At 43.0% G+C, this 15,572-nt stretch overlaps 1 protein-coding gene across 1 annotated transcript in view; it reads left to right on the plus strand.

Moving 5' to 3' along the window:
• Positions 1–15,572, plus strand: part of phlpp1 (PH domain and leucine rich repeat protein phosphatase 1) — a 133,989-nt gene that overhangs the window by 29,957 nt on the left and 88,460 nt on the right. The gene's annotated exons all lie outside the window — the stretch shown is intronic.

Genomic DNA, 15,572 nt, shown 5'->3' on the forward strand with positions numbered 1-15,572 from the left:
AAAGAGTGTTCTGATTTCAGTTTTCGAAGACTGGCACCTTGAATGGTTAACAGAGGACTCAGGTACTCATCCACATCCCTAGTTCATTTTACTGCATTTGTAACCGTACAGAAATAAATCTTACGTTTATCTATAATGCTGATCCAGTTAGATCCCAGTTTCTACATTTTATAGTTGCTAATGTATCTGCATAGACAGACAGGCACACGAGGAATATTGGACATTGGCATCGGCCCACTTCTGATACCATTGTAGCTCTAGTGAACACGAAGAGAAAACACCAAGAGAAGAATAAATCGGAAAAAAATAAACATGATTTAAAAAATCTCGCAGAGCTCTGGATTGCTCAGCATCGTGCCCTCATGTGCCCTCCTCTCCCTGTGTAGAGGGGGGTTAGATTGTGGGGTGAGATGCTGCTGGTGACAGACAGGAAGCTTTTCTCACTGCTGTCACGACTGCAGAATTTTAAAGGCGGTCTCTGGCCAGCGCTGGGCTTCACGCCACATTCAGCACTGATACAGAGCCAGTTCAGTGCTCTGTGAGTGTGTGCACTGCCCTGAAAAAGAGTGATGCAAGTGAGTTAAATCTTTATATAGCTCCTTGGTGGACTGTCCTTCATCAGGGCCATTTCCCAGAGTGCACGTACACCCAATGTCAGCACTGTTATTTGTTTTCATTTTTCTCGAAAAGCACAGCACAGCACCGCTGAGAAAATATCATATATCCTTTTTCACAGTTTTCCTGGTGTGTATGAATTGAATGGCGGTTCTGTCCTTGTGTGCGTTCTGTAGTTCTGCTGTTTCCTTCTGTCTTTCACTATAAGGTCAATGGGGGTGATATGCGTAAACTGTACCATACTGTGCCGAAGTCAGTGACCACCTCTCATTTATTTAATATCCAGCCGAAATGACCATCATGTGCAAGTTATTCACTTTTCAGTATAAGACGAAAAGCAAAAAAACACATTTAACAGGGAAATTACATAAAAGTAAGTGCATGTAATAGCATTTTGTTCAGTATTTAATGTGCCTCCATGCTTCCATTCTTTTCAGGAGACTCGCTTTCAGTTTTTCCAAAGAACTTTGCAGGGATGTTTTTCCACACCTCCAAAGTTCAGTCTTGGAGGTTGGTTGCACGTTTTTTCTCACCGTCCAAGTAATCCCACATTCAGTGATGCTGAAGTCTGGACTAGTGTATTCAGTCCATTGTTCTGAGAACACCAGCAGCTTCTTTGATGCGCAAAAGTTTTACTTTTCCTTTCCTCTGTAACGGCTTCACATCCTTCCAGACTTTGACCCACAGCACTGAGTCGTCTCTTCACAGTGGAAAGATGCACAGAAACACATGTGGATGCTTTTAGAACTGAAGCAGCTTGATTTTCTCCTCTCTCTCAAAAATGAATGCGTTAAGTGGTGTTTATCTGAAGGGGGCCGTTTTGTTGGTCTACCAGGCCTTCCAGGTGGTTGTTAGGAGTCCTAACTTTCTCTTTAGGTTGCAAAACTTTCAACCTCCAGTTTTAAAAAGTCATTTTTTAACGCTTATTTTCATTTGACGGTCCTTTTTGTTTTTGCTGGTTGGTTATCTTTTATCTGATCTCTTCAGAAATATCTCCTAAAAATGCATCACTTGTGCTTAATGTCAGTTTTGACTGGAAATAAAATAAACAGAAGGCCGTCTCTGACCTTGGCACTGTGCTGTACAGCGTCTCGCCTGTATTCACCCCCCCAATTGGGGGCATCAGACCCTGGCCTTCCATTTTCTGTGCTGTAATGTTGTGATAGTGCTTGAAACTTTGCTGTACTCGAGTTACATGGCTTTGACTGTCTTCCAGAATCTCATCCACATACATAAAATGTGCATAAAATCTGCATAGAAGGTGAACACAATATGGATAATGAGGTGCATTAAGATCACCACGATATTCACAATGTAGCCTAATTGTGTATCTGCATAAAAAGCAGCATATTATGCTTTTATAATGCATGGTTATGCATTGCCCAGCCTTAGCCATCCATCCATCCATCCATTTTCTAAGCCGCTTCTCCATCAGGGTCGCGGGGGGATGCTGGAGCCTATCCCAGCAGTCTTCGGGCGGAAGGCAGGATACACCCTGGACAGGTCGCCAGTCCATCGCAGGGCAGCCTTAGCCATGTTATAATAATAATCGCTGAATCGAAGCAGCCGCTGTTTCCCATTTTCCTAATGTAGTTTTCTACAAATGCTGTGTAATTGAAGGCTGTATTGACTTTGGTGTAGGTCTAAATATGGCACGGCTGAGTGGTGCAAGTGTTGTGCAGAAGTTGCCACAGTAGTTGGACCGTGGTCAGGAGGTGCTGATGGGCTGAATCTCGGACGCTTTCCCAGCGGGCTTCTCACCACTCTGAGAAAAGCAGAGGAGGAGGAAAGATCCTGATTACGCAACTGCCTTTCCCTCGCCATTCTGTAGAAAACTTGAGAGAGAGAGAGAGAGAGAGAGAGAGAGAGAGAGTTAGACAGAGAGAGCGTGAAAGGGAAAAAGGAGGTAGGGAAGGACACAGAGGTGGAGAGTGAGTGTGGGAGGAAGCTGAAGGAGACGGCAGTTACAAAGTGCTGCTGGTTTGTTGGAGGGCGATTCCACGGATTCCTTTGCGATCTGATACCCAGTAATGCGTAATATAGTATATAGTGTAGTGCAGGAGTCAGCAGCTCCACAGCGGAATTAGATTAGTAGGTAATAATGAAATAATCCTTAGATTCATAATAATAATGAAATAATCCTCCTTTACAGCAAAATAAAGCTCTGCTGATCGTTCAACCCAGTTTAAGAGTAAATGGTCTTAAATGGTGGAGTTGATGTAGAAATGCTGATTCACCCTTTAACCCTGAAGGTTGGCGCACAGACTGCTGGTCACCATAGCAACACAGACAGCAATCTCACCTAGCTAGTGTCTTAACGAAAGATAAAGATTTGAGACAAACATTGATAGTTTGGAGATGAACGGACTTATTTGCGTTTATAATCACTCCAGCTGGTTTGATCTGCAACGAGAAACTGTCAAAGACCAAACTTGCGAAGCTGAAATCAGTTCCTCTCGTTCCAATTTTCCCATTCCCCCTTAAATAGTGCTGCAGCTCTGGCGCCTCAGACCCCATTTAAGGTGGAACAAGCCGCTGGAGAATGAGAAGCGATTTCAGCCTCGTAAAACGTCAAATCAAACGTTGAAAGACATTTTGCAAGAAACGGTTCTACTTCTGCGGAAAGGTTTCCTGCCGGAGATGTGAGAAAAGCGGCTAGAGCTGAGCGACAGCTTAAAGCGGAGCAAAGCAAGTCTGCGTTTTCATTTGTTTTGTAGTTTTTAGCCTGGATTAGGACCTTAGAATATACTGAGTCATATTTACAGCCAAGATAGTAAAATGTTACTTCAGTAATTTGACCTAAAATGTCGTGGCTCCCAGGGTGGTTTGGTTTTTGTTGAAAGGACATTGGCGACCCCTGGTGTAGTAGAAGTACTGATACCAAGGGTGGGACTTTAGAGGTCTTCTTGTGTACAGTGGCTGATCGTTCAGTAACTTCTACAGTGAAGCTCCGTGAACGTCGACATCAGTAAAATAATATCTGAAAGTCTGTAGTTTGAACTGTTGTGTCTGTTTAACGGCCTGTTGTTGTAAAATGATGCTGCTCAGTAAGTGCCCATCCATCCATCCATCCATCCATTTTCTAAGCCGCTTCTCCGTCAGGGTCGTGGGGGGGGTGCTGGAGCCTATCCCAGCAGTCTTCGGGCGGAAGGCAGGATACACCCTGGACAGGTCGCCAGTCCATCGCAGGGCAGACAGACAGACAGACACAGACAGTCACTCACACCCAGGGGTAATTTAGCATCTCCAATCGGCCTGACAGCATGTCTTTGGACTGTGGGAGGAAACCGGAGAACCCGGAGGAAAGCAGATACGGGGAGAACATGCAAACTCCACACAGAGAAGACCCCGGTCATCCGGCCGGGGAATCGAACCCAGGCCCTCCTCGCTGTGAGGCAACATCGCTACCCACCGCACCACCGCGCCGCCCTGCTCAGTAAGTGATGCATGTTAAATGTTGGACTGCCACCGTGGAACATTTCGTTTTCATGTAAGCGACAGAATTAATCTGCTGTTTTAACGTGAGTAGCAGTGCAGGAAACACCAAATAAGAAGAGCGTTCCTGGTTCTACTGGTCAACTAGTAACCATATGTCTGTATGAATACGACTTCAGGGCTGCTCACACATCACCTTCCACTGGAGAGTGCGTGAAACTCTGCATGGTTTTGGACTTTTACGCCTGCTGAACATGTTTGCCGCCGCTCTGAGCGACTTGCTCTGAACGTCGTCACGCTCTCTTTTATTCATAGAAATAAACGCAGCTGCTAACTACACAGCATTGTGGAGCAAGAGGAGTATTACATGGCCTGCTTTGGGCAGTTAACGCTCTAAAACCCTCAAGGCCCTGCTGTTTGTCGTCAGGCTGTTCTGGGTTTTGTTGCTCAAAACAACCAACTACAGAGCATTGATTTGCATGAAAGGATCATTGTTTCACAGTGTAGCCCCTGTTAAACGGATGAACAGTGCGCAGTGTGGTTTCATAAAAGTCTCTAAGATATTGGTTATTTCGGACTGTCGCTATTGATTCTAGAGAGTTTGGATTATTCTAGTGTCTAACTTTGTATTCCAGTTCTAACTTTGAGGACCAGTGATGCAGTTTGGCGAAACCGAACAGTAATTTACTATGCAGAGCCTCGCGAATGTTCCAGGATACTGAATGAAATTACATAAAAATGAAGCCTTTGAAAATAGTTTGTATATAGACAAAACACCATGTGGCTAAATATAAAAAAAGTAAATAATATAAAATAAATAAATAATAAAAACACTTTAAAATAAGAAAAACACTTATTCTCACACACACACACACACACACACACATACACACATACACACACACATCGCTGCTGCTGGAACAAAACCTTTTTCAGTCTTTGACATAATTTGAAAGTACCCATATTCCTGTATATTGTGTGTAAATTCCATGATGATTGGACCAAAGCAAATTACCTAAAATGACTTGGAAAAAATTCTGGTTCCATTGACTTACATTAAAAGTAGAGCATGTTTTTTCCTTCTCCTGTAAAGTTACCATTTACCAAGGTACCAAATACAAGGTGTGTGTGTGTGTGTGTGTGTGTGTGTGTGTGTGTGTGTGTGTGTATCTAAATGAGTGAGAGAGTTCAGTCCCTGTATAAGTGGATAACGCCTGTGCATCAAATACACCTTCAGTTTGTTTAAAACACAGATGTTAAAGTATCTGCTTAAAGAAACGTTCAGTGTTCTCAGACTCGAGAAATATCGGGGTTGGAAGTGTGAGCCTTTAATATCGATCCGTCAGTCAGGAGATTGTGGATGTGTAGTCGTGCCGATGTGTTGCTTCAGCAGGCTGTGCAGACGGAGGGGGGTGATGGACAAGCTCACTGGAGCTGCTGTCAGAAGACTTGCTGTAGTCAAGGAAACAGCAGCTGATGAATGTCCATCAAAACGCCACCCGTTGAGCCTGAAGGCGACCAACCGAACGATGTTAATGTACCTAACGGTGTAGGAAGTGCCATGCTAACAGTCGACATTAGCACTAACTGATGTGTCAGAAAATCAGAAAGACAAAAATAAACGTAAGTGAACAGCGTAAGAGATGTGTGGATGACTGTGTACAATGTGGGAGGCAAATCCAGCCAAAAAGCACATCAGACTTCAAGCAATAAAATGTAAATGCAGTGTAAAACCTCTTTTTGCCATTTCCTTTTCCAAACATCTGCACAAATATCTTGCCAAACTTGAAAATGAAGTGAATAGCCTACATTTGCAATTTCATTTTCACATAAGTCATTTGTGACAAAAATACATTTAAAACTGCTATTTGTTTTAACACTGTGTCCACTCACTGTCCACTCTATTAGACACTCCTACCTCGTCGGCCCACCTTGTAGATGTAAAGTCAGAGGCGACAGCTCATCTGCTGCTGCACAGTTTGTGTTGGTCATCCTCTAGTCCTTCATCAGTGGTCACAGGACGCTGCCCACAGGACGCTGTTGGCTGGATATTTTTGGTTGGTGGACTTTTCTCAGTCCAGCAGCGACACTGAGGTGTTTAAAAACTCCAGTAGCACTGCTGTGTGTGATCCACTCAGACCAGCACAACACACACAAACACACCACCACCACATCAGTGTTACTGCAGTGCTGAGAATGATCCACCACCCATATAGTACTTGCTCTGTGAGGGTCCATGGGGGTCCTGACCACTGAAGAACAGGGTAACAGAGTATCAGAGAAACAGATGGACTACAGTCTGTAACTGTAGAACTACAAAGTGCAGCTATGCAGTAAGTAGAGCTGATGAAGTGGACAATGAGTGTAGAAACAAGGAGGTGGTCTTACGCCTGATCAGTGTATTCAGTATAACAGATCAGCAGAGCAGCATTATGAAGTCCAGAGTGCCTCTTACAGCTGTTGCGGACATCACAGTATTCGCTGTTCATGGTGTAATAGCAGTGAAGGGACCTACTTTAACCCTCACCCATGCACATCAGTCATATGGGGCCTGGTGAGGTGGGGGGATGGCCTTCAACGGCCCACTGCAGTGTCGACCTGAACGAGTACACGTACACACACACTTGCACAGAGCTCAGGGAGGAAGATTAGAGTCAGAACAGTGGGGAGTGAGCTTGCAGAGCTTTGATCAACAGCAGTCGTGCTAACGCAGTACAACATCTGCAACTCTAAGCATTAAAGCGGCCCAGATTGGGACTGGAGACTGCCTCCCTCAGAGAATTTGGAAAAGGGGGCTCTGCTTGATTTAGCCTTCTGCCTTTCTCTCGTAACCATGTGTGATAGCAGACAACAGAGCCTTCCATTTGTAGCTGTTCGATCTCTGGGGCTGTACAGTGTGTTAAAGTTGGCGGGCGTGCACTGCAGGATAAGAATTCAAGATGAGATTTGATTTTCAGTATTTTCTGTGTTGAAAACGGCGTGAGCTCCTATTATATATGATGCATCCAGACAGATGCTAGTTTTAAACAGAAATGACTGACTGTGCTGTCCTGAAGCCTGACCCCTTGACATTTATTTAAACTATGACTGTGATGTCATAAAGCCTGACCCCTTGACATTTATTTAAACTATGACTGTGATGTCATAAAGCCTGACCCCCTTGAAGCTTGTTCTGAGTTTTGACTATATTATAAAGCCTGAACCCTTGACATCCGTTTAAATTATGACTGTGATGTCATAAAGCCTGAACCCTTGACATTTGTATAAATCATGACTGTGATGTCATAAAGCCTGAACCCTTGACATTCAGTTTAAATTATGACTGTGATGTCATAAAGCCTGAACCCTTGACATTCGTTTAAATTATGACTATGATGTCATAAAGCCTGAACCCTTTGACATTCGTTTACATTATGCCTGTGATGTCTGAGTCTTTTGAAGCTTGTTTATGCCATGTTTGTGATGTCATTTAGCCTGAACCTTTTGAAGCTCAAGTTATGGATGTGATGTCATAAAGCCTAAATCCTTTGAAGCACAAGTCTTGACTTTGATGACATAAAACCTGAAGTTAAGACTGCCACAGAGTCTGAACCTTTTTGACGTTTGAGATGCCATAAAACGCTGAGCGGGTTTAAGGTATGATTGTGGTGTCATACAGCCTGTGCTCTTTGAAGCTTAAGTTGTGACTGTGATGTCATAAAGCCAGAACCCTTTGAAGATAGGTTAAAGTATGTTGATGTCATGAAACCAGGAACTTCTAAGCTGTGTTTGTAATGACATTAAGCCTCAAATGTCATTAAGCTTAAATTATGGATATGATGTCTTAATGCCTAAATCATTTGGCATTGATTAAATCATGACTACAGTATCATAAAGCCTGAACTTTTGGAGGTTTAAGTTTTGTCTGTGATGTCATAAAGCCCTTGAAACTTGTTCCAAGTTATGCCTCTGATGTCATAAAGCATGAACTCTTTGAAGCTCAGGTTCGGACTGTGAGGTCACAGAGTTGAAACAATGGAAGTTTATGTTGTGAAATTGATGCCATAACCCTGTAGCCTTTGAAGCTTAAGATGTCATTCTGAAGTCATAAAGCCAGAGGAACTTATTTCTGATGCGTTTGTGAGGTCATTAAGCCTGAACCCTTTGAAGCCTAACTAATGGATGTGATGTCATAAAGACTAAATCCTTTTAAGCACAAGTTTTGACTGTGATGTCACAAAGCCTGAACTCTTTGGAACTCAAGTTATGATTATAAATGCACGATCCTTCTGATGCTCAAGGTATGATTGTGACGTCACACACCCTGTACTCTTTGAAGCGTAGGTTGTGACTGTGTCATAAGCCCTTGGTTAAGCTATGTCTGTGAGGTCATAAACGTGCAACCTTCAAAGCTTAAGTTCTTACCATAAAGCCTGAACTCTTTTAAGCTCATTTAAGCTGTGTTTGTGATGTTATCATGCTACGCTTGACATTCATGTTATGGATGTGATGTCATAAAGCCTGAATCCTTTTGAAGGGGAAGTTATAAACATGATGTCCTAATGCCTAAACTTTGATAAAGCTTGTTTGTTTTGACTGTGATGTGGATGTGATTGTGATGTGACAAAGCCTGAAGCTTCCAAAGCTTGTTTAACCTATGGCTGTGATGTCATAAAGCCTAACTCTTTGAAGTTTATTTAACCTGTGACTTTGATGTTTTAAAGCTGGCACCCTTTGGAATTTCTCAAAGTTCTGACTGTGATGTCATAGGGAGCAGTCATGGGCTGGAGGTTAGGACCATAAAGCCTGAACCCTTTGGAATTTCTCCAAGTTCTGACTGTGATGTCATAAAGGCTGAACTCTTCAAAGCTTGTTTATGTTTAAATGTGATTTCACAAAGCCTGAACCCTTTGAAGCTTGTTTAACCTGTGACTGTGATGTCATAAGGCCTGAACCCTTTGAAGCTTGTTTAACCTGTGACTGTGATGTCATAAGGCCTGAACCCTTTGAAGCTTGTTTGAGTCTTGTTAGCTTGTTTTCACGGCCCTCTGTGTTTTAAGGTTGAGTTAAGCAAATCAGGCGCTTGATAACGCCGGTGTTGTTAATGACTGACTTGCTACACTTTCACCTGGGAGGGGTGGGAAGATAGTTGGCGGTGGCCTCCATAAAGTCCAAACGGTGATAACCTCTGAGTGCATTGATCCCAGGCTAAATGCAGTCTGGTTCGTCAGTCTGTGACTTAATTCTGAATGAGTCACACAGGCATTTTGTGATAACCTCTGACCCAACTGAGTTGCAAAAAGCACATCACCCAGGCCTGCAAAGCCTCGGGGTTAGTTTTCCTGATAGTACACTGCCCTATATAAACAACCGAGGATATATATGATAACCTGTTTCTGATATAGTGCATTTATTACCTTCGCCAAGGCTTTGTAACCCTAAAAGAATTGCAGAAACAGACCAATTCAAGACCAGAAACTGGCTAATTTGCTAGTAGTAATAATTATTATTGTGTATATAATGTATATTTTGAGTGACACACAATCATGTGAATCTGCAGGAATTTTTCTCCACACTTCTCATTCACCATGGTATATTTTGGTTCGTCCATCTGAATTTGCATGGCCAAACCGTAAGGCAAATTATTCAGTAACTGCATGAAATAAATGTACATTATTATTTATTTTTGTAAAAAAGTGATGTTTCCAGAGCAGATCGCTGAAGAGACGCCGTCTGTTTATAGTTTAGAGCCCAGATTTGGGGAAAAACGGCTCGACTTTCAGTAGAAAAACAAAGTTCAGCTTCTTTTATTATAAGGGTTTAAAATGACATCACCGTCTATTAGACTGGAGAGAAGAGCTACAGCCTCACACGACGCCCAGCTTCTGAAATCTGAAAGTTATGAAGAATTTGATGACGTCCGTTTTGGAACCACTGGTGGTCTCAAGGAGTTGAAGAGGCTGTTTTGATGGTCTACCATGTGTTGCGGGTGGTTGCTAGGAGTCCCATTCGACCCACTTTATATTGTCTCTAATAACTATGTGGTTACATGTGAACGACATATGAAGCAACAATGTAACTACTAATGATTTGGGCACGGTTACAGATGGATTGCATACATACTTGTGTATGTAATTACACACGTGCATCTTAGTAGTTGTAACAGTTCTCTCACTTGTAATTACACAAGGGTAATAACATAAATGTAGTTACGTTGCATTCAGACTGGAACAGCAGTTTCTCTTAGTTTTTCCACCAGTAAAATTAAAAGTGTGTACTAACTGACATTAAGGCATTACTTACACTGTGTCTGCCAGCTTTCCTAACATGTATCCAGCGTTTATGGTGCTAGTGCTGTGACACTGTAACCACTTTCAGCTTTAAACCCTTCGGTAATGTGACAGAACAGCAGACGCCCCCTTATATTAACATGTAACTCTTATAACATTAATTAAATGTGCTGCATTTCCCCCCAAAGCAACGTCTAGACTACCCCTCCATTATTACACCGTACCTACGTAGCAACTACACAGGAACTGCCCACTTATTATAAAGTGTAACTTTAACTCTGCACTGCAGGAAAGTTCCTGAGTAAGTTGTTATGTAGGTACAGTGTTATTACAGAATGGCATTAATCAATGTGATGTGATTAGGTCACCCTTTTGCAACACAATGTAAGCCTATGTAAAAGATACTTCCTTTAACTGCTGGAAAAGACGTCTGATCTGTAGCGTATCAAAAGATGCACTTGTGTAATTACAGACTGTAGCTCTGTAACCCATCAAACAATGGCTAAATAAGCAGTAGTGGCAGTGTTGTTACATATGTTATTCATGTGTAACTACACAGTTATTAGAAACACAATATAAAGTGGGACGTCCCTTTTTAAAAATTTCTTTATTTATTTTTAATTTTACGCACATGGATTCATCTTTATAATCTTCTTTGAAGTACTTCCTAAAAAAACTGGTAAGTTCCAGTCGCTGGCTGTTTTCCCTGGGTTATCTGTGACGTTGCACAGCCGGCGATGATCAGAGATTAGCAGGGTAGGAAGGCTAACAGCAGTACAGGGAGGTTAAAGTGCCGTACCTATCCATGTAGTAAAGCTGCTGTTAACGCTGGCTTGTGTCCCCAAGCCTTGGCCTTTTCTTTGCTAGTCATGTTGGCCTTTTTCCCCCGAAATATCCCTTTAACCACCAGCTGTGAGTGACGTGACGTGAACTGGGAGGCCGGGTGGCTCTGCGAATGTGCGTCTAATCACACTTCTTAAGGGGGTTTCAGTGAAAGCGGTGTTTAACATTTAACAGCAGACTTTCCTGTCTTGGTTAAACTTCAAACCAGACAGCTGATGCACACCCACAGAGACCGGCTGCAGAGACCTTGGGAGCACATTCGTGATGGGAACTCAACCGCTCGGTTCGGGCTCCTGGGCCGTTATGACCCAGCGCATCCTGTGGCTTCTGAAGCCACCGCTAATCAGCTGTGATTAACCGCATACGTTTACAGCCCGGTGACTCTGCTGTTTTGAGAAGGGCCATTTACCGACTTATAGAGAGCAAGACGTCGTGTGTGGCGTTTGCTAATCGTGATCACGGTTTGGGCCTTTGCGGTACTGATACGGGCTGCTGTGTGCCACTGAGCCCTGCAGCCACTCGTGTCTTCTGTTATTGCGTGTTGTGAACGTGCTGTCCAAGCTTTCAGGTGAGGGTCTGTGTGTTTGGGTGAATGAAGGCGTTCATGTAATCCCTGTGTGGCAAACACAAGGCCTAGTCAGGCCCGTGGCACAATCCTATTCAGCCGTGAAAATTCCTTTCCATTCCCTGTTGTTATTTTAGCCCATTTCAGATTATCAACCGCTAGAGAAAAGAAATGAAAACAAAGTAGAAATTTAATTGGAGTGTGTGGAAAACCTCCCTGGTGCACTTCACTGTTCCTCTTTCTGCTCTTTCATCCCCTCTTCTTGTAGATCTCTGCCCCTCTCTCTCTCTCTCTCTCTCTCTCTCTCTCTCTCTCTCTCTCTCTCTCTCTCTCGCTCTCTCGCTCTCTCTCTCGCTCTCTCTCTCGCTCTCTCTCTCACACACACACGCTCACATGGCTCCTGCATGTGACGCGGAGTGGTGCCAGAACACCCCGGATGCCCACTGGCTCTTGAGTTCCAGGCTTTGTTAAATTTTAAACTAAACAAAAGAGGGAGAAAAGAGAGAGGGAGAGGGAGCGAGAGAGAGAGGGAGAAGCACGTGGGGTCGAGAGAATGTGCACTAACATCAGCCTCTTTCATACACTTCCGTGGACTGAGTGCAAGACTCTTTGATTGTTCTCTCTCTCTCTCTCTCTCTCTCTCTCTCTCTCTCTCTCTCTCTCTCTCTCTCTCTCTCTGTGTGTGTGTGTTTCATTGAGCCTCTCTTGCTCTCACTGTATGATCGTCTGATGATGATGTTCTCAGGACTCGAGTGCTCGGGTAACCGTTTCCAGGCAGCGGTGTTTCGGTACTGAAATCACTGTCCGGATGTTTATTAGAGCCGAACGATCCGTTTTATTCTGAAATCACAGTTTGAGTGTGATGTTCAAATCGCACGCTCTTCAGTTTTAAATCGTTTTTATTTTGTCCAGCTTTAATTGTGGAAATTAAAACCAGCCAGCGAAGTCACAGAATGAGACGTAAACGTAAAGCTCAAACTTCATACCGCAGCTTTTTTTTAACATCGCACCACTTGATCTGAAAATATGAACCGAATCATCTGGAAGATGAACAATATTTAAATCCTTCATTTCGTCAAGCATGTAGTCGGTTTCAGCGTCGCTCCAAAAGTGCTTTGCTACCGCAAACCGAAAGAAATCAGAGTAAGAGTTCACCTGCACTGAGAAATCTGACTACCGAGCTCAAACCCAGCGTCTTCATCAGATTTCTTACTCGGATTTCTAGATCGTAATATGGTGTTTACATGACCATCTGAATTATCGCATAAATGCAGAACAGTGATTATGATCAGACAACCCTCTGTTTCATTATGGGAAGTTAAAGAAATGGACAAACTAACATTTCAGTGAAATGGCACGTTTGTGTTTTAGCAAGACTATGCAGTGACCGCTCTCTGAGTAAATATATTATACTTGGCTACTGTGAAACTGTCTGCTCTAGCTGATGGTAGCTAGATCCGGACATTAAGTGAGAACATATTTGCCCTGATGAACTGATGGACGCTGAGGACTAAAGACCCCGTGTAGAAGATGACCAGTTCTAATCAGCAGCCACCGTTGTGCTCGTTGGCGTCAGCCGTCGGCTCATCTGAAGAGGCAGCTTCGGCACTTGGTCGACACGCAACCTTCAGATTTCCCTCTGCTGTTTTTGAATAGCCCCACTGTCCAGCACATTTCAGTGTTCTGCTTGCTTCAGTACGTCCATCTCAGCTCAGTGGGGGCTTGGTAATGAGCTGATTAGTCGGCTCAGGTGCAGAGCAAATGTGCAGGAGCAGGGCTGAGAAACGCTGCTCTGACGGATACTTGAATATCAAATTCAGTCAGAAGGCACATCTCTCTCTCTCTCTCTCTCTCTCTCTCTCTCTCTCTCTCTCTCTCTCTCTCTCTCTCTCTGTATCTCTCTCTCTCTCTCTCTCTGTCTCTCTCTCTCTCTCTCTCTCTCTCTCTCTCTCTCTCTCTCTCTCTCTCTCTGTATCTCTCTCTCTCTCTCTCTCTCTCTCTCTCTCTCCCCTGTTGCTGCATGTGGAACGCCCAGTTCTTAACTCCCGTTTACCCCCGTCACTTTGACCTACAGAGAAGGTCAGTTTGCGCTCAGCCAGCACAAACGCACTCGTTTCTGTTCTTTTTTTTCATGTACGAGACTTTGCAGGTCCACTGAAAACTATGCGATTCTGTGTGTACATTGGCTCAACATGAATGAAATCTGTTACATTAGCATAATTACCACGTGTGCGTACTTAATAACTTGCTTTAGTGAAGTTGATGTAACATATCTCATTTCTGTGGAACCAGTTATGTAAATTCAGCCACTGTTTTCATTTTTCAATATATAGCAAATAAATGCGGATATTAATACCGCTTTACAGGTTATATTTGCCTTTAGAGCATCGCTGCTGCACTGTTCTTTGAGCGGTGCCCTCCCAATGCCACCCCCACCCCCGACGCACCCCCACCAAGTTAATATATCACTCTAATGAGCAGATGACACATTTATCTTTGCTGTTGGGACAAAACCTTGTAGCTTCAGAATGGCAACTTTACAGGAGAAGGGAAAATTTTGCCGAACTTTGAATGGAAGTCAATATAAAAAAAATAAATAAACGCACAAAAGGAGGTCAGCTTTAGGATTTTGATATTCGAGTATCCGAGGTTCAGAAATGCTCTGCAGTTAAACTGCAGACTGTCAGCTTTGGTGCAAAGGCAGTTTTCCATCTACAGCGGGTGAATCAGCCCTTTGCATAGGCCGACAGATTAAAGAGAGTAATGAGTCAGTGTCGTAGATAATGTGGTGTACAGTACATTTGAGGAAGGAAATAAAATCAACTGTGGCACATAAAATAAAAAAACTGTGAAAACATGTGCAAAATGAAAGCTGAAGCCGTGCAAAAATGAGGAAAGGCGGGATAGAGAGTGCCCATATGATGGAAAGAGGAAGAGAGAGGGTAGAGAGTGAGAGAGGGAGGTGTGAGGGAGAGGCGCTTTGTTTCAGTTCCGGAATTTTCTCGCTCGGTTCCGCCTTCCGCTCCTCCGCTGCCTCATATACAGATACGGAGAGTAAGTTGAGAAGTGCTGCGGTCAGTCACTGAGTCCAGCACTGCACTGTTCAGTGTGGCTCTGCAGGAGGTGAAGGGGCATCACCGTCGGGTCCAAGTAGGACGTGTTATAGAGCTCGATCGATAAATCAGTTGGCCAGCCGTATTGTCTAATATTGATGACTTGTAAAATTATCATTTTCTAACGCAAACATTTGGATGGAAAGAACTGCTGAAGAATTAGGCATAATTAAGCAAACCCCCCCCCCACACACACACACACACACACACACACACATATATATATATATATATATATATATATATATATATATATATATATATATACATATATATATATATATATATATATATATATATACATATATATATATATATATATATATATATATATATATATATATATATATATATATATATATATATACACATGCACACATGTAACTGTTTAACGCCTAATCAGTTTGTCCCACTCCCACCCACAGTCCTGTATAGCTGGTTTCCATCTGCAGAAGTCTTTGTCATAAATTTGCCTTTTTGAGAGCTTTCTAGAGCTGCGTTTGTCTGACTATGAAGGATCTGCTGTTTTTCGGTAGCTTCACCACTATTGAGAACTATTTTTTTTTATATATATATTGCGGTTATATTTTATTAATATATTCTAGTTATTAAGTGATTATGATGCACATGTGGTGTTCCATTTTTGGCTGTACTGGGCTGGTTACCCACCCGCTTCAGCACATAAGACAGAAAATTAGCCCTGCACCACAAGAATCTGTGGTGGGTCCCATG

The sequence above is a fragment of the Pygocentrus nattereri genome, chromosome 2 (assembly GCF_015220715.1).
Source record: "Pygocentrus nattereri isolate fPygNat1 chromosome 2, fPygNat1.pri, whole genome shotgun sequence".
Taxonomy (NCBI): domain Eukaryota; kingdom Metazoa; phylum Chordata; class Actinopteri; order Characiformes; family Serrasalmidae; genus Pygocentrus; species Pygocentrus nattereri.